The following is a 5,542-nucleotide window of genomic DNA, read 5'->3' as shown; positions in this document are numbered from 1 at the left end:
TGTCGATCACTGAGAAGAGGAAGTTAGTTCTGATCGTAACTATTTCTGCACAGCAACTGAATCAGGAAGCAGCTCCAAGTTTCCATCAGCACAAAGTCTGACATTTTGTCTGAATATACGACAGGGTCTGGCAGGAAATGGTGGAGGGATAGAACACTGTGTTGCTGTGACTGGGAATAGACTGTTAAGCTCACTTCCAGGTTGTAAACAGAAGATAACCCAATCATAAATAATAATCATTATAATAAATAAATAAAATACCACCCAATCAACAGACCCAATCAACAGACCCAATCAACAGACCCAATCAACAGACCCAATCAACAGAATCAAACACACTATGGGACAGGTTCCCTGGCCCAGGTTGACTCCATTGCTTCCCACAGTTGGCTGGATGTCCTTTGGGTGGTGGACCATTCTTGATACAAACAGGGAACTGTTGAGCGTGAAAAACCCAGCAGCGTTGCAGTTCTTAACACAAAGCGGTCCGCCTGGCACCTACTACCATACCCCCGTTCAAAGGCACTTAAATATTTTGTCTTGCCCATTCACCCTCTGAATGGCACACATACACAATTCATGTTTCAATTGTCTCAAGGCTTAAAAATCCTTCTTTAACCTCTCTCCTCCCCTTCATCTACACTGATTGAAGTGGATTTAACAAGTGACATCAATAAGGGATCACAGCTTTCACCTGGATTCATCTGGTCAGTCTACGTCATGGAAAGAGCAGGTGTCCTTAATGTTTTGTCCACTCAGTGTATAATTAACATTTTAAAAACGGAGACTTACAGGTTTCTCTTCTATCCTTCCTTAGTTGTTGAAGCAGTAAACTAATCTGACTGGTCTCTTCTGTCACACAGAAGCTCAGTTCTGCTAGATCATGCTGAACGGGGCCGGGATGAGGAAACAGTTATGTGGAAACCACTTCTGGTTTGTGGTCTGTGTTTTTAAGTGACTCTGTGAATTTGTCTTCACAAATGCAGATAGACAGTGATTAAATATCTCAAATCTACATTGTATAGTTGTCAGAGTTGGGGTCAATTCCACAAATTCAATTCAAATTCAATTCCCTTTCCTTGTAAATTCCATCAATTAAATTCAAATTCCAGGTCAATCTTTAGAGCCAGCAGGAGTCTCCAACCCTACAAGAGCATTTGAAAGACTTGAAGTGTCAGGCCACACCCTCACTCAACTTCATTGACTCACAGCGGCCATGACATTTAAGGTATCAACTTAAAAAGATATTGGTCTACAGATGCTGCAACGCCAAGTTTTGGGAAAAGTTCGGTCTCTGAGGAAATGTTTTAAAATGTTACACGATTTACACCATTTTCAAAATGGCGGATGATCCATCATGGCGAGGTCAGAGGAAAATGTGTTCTTTGGGTAGAGCGGAACCTCTGGTAGAGGAACCACTGACCGAGACTAGGTCAAACGAGGAGGAGTGTTACCTAGTTCTACCAGATGTATTCAGCCATCATCTTACATGATCTAACCAAGTGGTCTCTGTAAGTCTTACCATTTAAGAGATATAGCTCTCCAAAAATGGGGAAAATAATAATAACCCAGAGGTTCCCAAACGTTTTTGGCCCACGACCGCATTTTGATATCTAAAACATCTCCCGACCCCAGAGATGTGAAGAAAATTTTGTAATTAACAGCCAATGTTTACTTTTTTATTTGGGGCTATGGCAGTCAATTAAAAAACATTCTAACAGTATTTCTGATTGTCTTCTTAACTCACCACCACACACAGAAAGACAACCAAGTATTTTATTTATTTTTTACATCCATCGCGAATGACAACAGTTCCTCTCTCAATGCGAAAAATCTTTCCAACACTCCCCCTCGATAACCACCAAGCCTCGGTGTGAAATATAACATTGTCATGCTGTGATCCCATATCTCCACATAGTTTTGTGAACAGGCGCAGTGGATGTGGTTTGATGTAGTTACAATCTAAGTTACCTGCTCAGCTCTTTTGCCGCCAGTTGCTCTCGGTGTAACCATTGTAGCTCAGTGGGTGTATCATACAACGCGTCCATATGGCAGAGGGAGACACATTCATAACTAGAGTGCAGAGGCCTGCCCGCCGTCCCATGATAGCTGGAGCCCCATCTGTGCAAAAGCCCACCATTCGATCCCATATGGAATCTGTTTTCCGTCAATATAGCCACGCAGCACACTGAACATCCCCTGTGCCTTTTCATGCTCGGGAGTCGTGAGAGAGAATATGTCCTTGTGAATAATATCCCCCGACATGTATAGCGAATTAAAAATCAATGCATGGGCATCTCGGCCCTCACAGTTAATGTCCATTTGGAGAGCATAAGCTGGGGAGTTTTGGAGTCGTTCAGTCAGTTTCCTCTTGATTGCTAGCAATAGCATAAATTCTTCATTTAACAGTGTTATCTGACAAAGGTATTGATGGGAGTTTCTGTGCCTCTGTCTCCCCGCACATTGTTTTCACCATATCAATTGCGGCCGGTAATATCAAAGTCTCTGCAGTGGCGTGTGGTTTCATAGCGTAGCGAGCCTAGCCATTCACTGTGGGAATGATTCAAGCGCAACGGTCAAGTGCTGCCTTTTCCCAATTATCTAAGGGCACTCTCTGGTTGAATTTGATCTTTCAGATTTGAATCATTTTCATTTGGATTATTAAGATTAACCACATTACAATATGTTTGAGATACAAAGACGATATTATAATGTGTATTTTTCTATATACAGTACCAGTCAAAAGTTTGGACACACCTACTCATTCAAGGGTTTTTCTTAATTTGTACTATTTTTTACATTGTATAATAATAGTGAAGACATCAAATCTATGAAATAACACATATGGAATCATGTAGTAAACAAAAAAGGGTTCAACAAATCAAAATATATTTTCTATTTGAGATTCTTTAAATAGCCACTCTTTGCCTTGATGACAGCTTTGCACACTCTTGGCATTCTCTCAACCAGCTTCATGAGGTAGTCACCTGGAATGCATTTCAATTAACAGGTGTGCCTGAAATTCTCCCGTGACCCCATTTTCATATCAGGCGACCGCCAATGGGTCCGTGCCCCCTAGTTTGGGAACCACTGCTATAACCCTTTGTCCATAAAAACTGTTAACACGCTAGAACTGATGCGCATCAAGAACTAAAGGCGACAAAAATGCACTGAAAAAAACGTTTAAACCGACTTTGGATGCACTAGAGCCCATTAGATAAATTAGATTGGAAGAGGTGTTTTTAACTCCACTCTAATGTCGACTTTGCTTATGGAAAACCGTATCAAGCGAGTTAAAATTGGAAATTGAGTGGAAATTTGAAATGGAAGTTATGGAACTCCATGATCACATGCTTCTGCTAGTTCACACAATGAAACTGACATTAAATGTGGATAATGATACATCTGTTGGCCATCACATACATTTCTATGCCATTGTAAGCTACTGTAACCTGCATTTGATACAATAAATATATTGAAATGGCGATATCACTAGAGTCAGTGCAAATACATTTGTGCCACTTGTGTATCCTACCTGGAGCTGGCAAACAGATTTAATAAATAGCCTATAACTTCAGTTTATTGCTGTTGAAGCCTTGTGTTATTATGCAATTATTAATGGTCAGATTAGGCTACAGGTAGAAAAACTAAGACAAGCATATTCAGTTAAAGGAGATATCCCTATTTTACTCCCACGTCGTGGATGCTTGGCTATTTTCAAACAACTCTCCCCCCTCCCCCTTTCTCAACAAGCCTAGAGTCATTCCCCTTTTGCATGCTCTCTCCCTTTCATTCTAAAACGTGTGGATTTGTTTACATTAGGCATAGCTAGCTAGCCATTAATACAGCTACAGCAGCAGTCTACTAGCTAACCACCGGACACACAGAATGTGGTGAAATAGAACGGTAAACTTCCAAAAAGTATTTATATTGTAATACCATATGGCAACGTTGTGCAATTTGTCAAGTTTCCGTGATGTGTTCTGTCGGTTCCCTTGCTAGTGTTTGCTAAACCAAAGCTAGTTTGACACAATTGCAGCTACAGCTAGCTGCAACAGTTTCAACCTTGTGAAATTGTTTTGTATTAGCCAATGTATGTAAGAAAGTATTTCACATAGCAGGACTTCTAACATCTAGCTAATGTCATTCATTGTATGTGCAGGTTGCGTTGGACAATGTAGATGATGGCAGTCCGACTGGCAGGACTAGAGGGAGAGCCAGGGGCAGAGGACGGACAGACAGAGGCAGGGGTAGAGGGAGAGCCAGGGGCAGAGGACAGACAGACAGAGGCAGGACTAGAGGGAGAGCCAGGGGCAGAGGACGGACAGACAGAGGCAGGACTAGAGGGAGAGCCAGGGGCAGAGGACGGACAGACAGAGGCAGGACTAGAGGGAGAGCCAGGGGCAGAGGACGGACAGACAGAGGCAGGGGTAGAGGGAGAGCCAGGGGCAGAGGACGGACAGGCAGGGGTAGAGGGAGAGCCAGGGGCAGAGGACAGATAGACAGAGGCAGGACTAGAGGGAGAGCCAGGGGCAGAGGACGGACAGACAGAGGCAGGGGTAGAGGGAGAGCCAGGGGCAGAGGACGGACAGACAGAGGCAGGGGTAGAGGGAGAGCCAGGGGCAGAGGACGGACAGACAGAGGCAGTGGTAGAGGGAGAGCCAGGGGCAGAGGACGGACAGACAGAGGCAGAGGACGGACAGACAGAGGCAGGGGTAGAGGGAGAGCCAGGGGCAGAGGACGGACAGACAGAGGCAGTGGTAGAGGGAGAGCCAGGGGCAGAGGACGGACAGACAGAGGCAGGGGTAGAGGGAGAGCCAGGGGCAGAGGATGGACAGACAGAGGCAGGACTAGAGGGAGAGCCAGGGGCAGAGGACGGACAGACAGAGGCAGGGGTAGAGCGAGAGCCAGGGGCAGAGGACAGACAGACAGAGGCAGGGGTAGAGGGAGAGCCAGGAGCAGAGGACGGACAGGCAGGGGTAGGACTAGAGGGAGAGCCAGGGGCAGAGGACGGACAGACAGAGGCAGGGGTAGAGGGAGAGCCAGGGGCAGAGGACGGACAGACAGAGGCAGAGGACGGACAGACAGAGGCAGGGGTAGAGGGAGAGCCAGGGGCAGAGGACGGACAGACAGAGGCAGAGGACGGACAGACAGAGGCAGGGGTAGAGGGAGAGCCAGGGGCAGAGGACGGACAGACAGAGGCAGGGGTAGAGGGAGAGCCAGGGGCAGAGGATGGACAGACAGAGGCAGGACTAGAGGGAGAGCCAGGGGCAGAGGACGGACAGACAGAGGCAGGGGTAGAGGGAGAGACAGGGGCAGAGGACGGACAGACAGAGGCAGGGGTAGAGGGAGAGCCAGGGGCAGAGGACAGACAGACAGAGGCAGGGGTAGAGGGAGAGCCAGGGGCAGAGGACAGACAGACAGAGGCAGGGGTAGAGGGAGAGCCAGGGGAAGAGGCAGGAAGCAGAGGAGCAGAAATCTGAACATGTGCATCTGTGCAGATTTCTTTTAGCGGGATCTCCGTAATCAGCTAATCTATGGT

Source organism: Coregonus lavaretus (assembly GCF_964263955.1).
Source record: "Coregonus lavaretus genome assembly, contig: HAP1_SCAFFOLD_4659, whole genome shotgun sequence".
NCBI classification, from domain to species: domain Eukaryota; kingdom Metazoa; phylum Chordata; class Actinopteri; order Salmoniformes; family Salmonidae; genus Coregonus; species Coregonus lavaretus.
The sequence above is the reverse complement of the archived record's forward strand: the minus strand, read 5'-3'. Positions refer to the sequence as shown.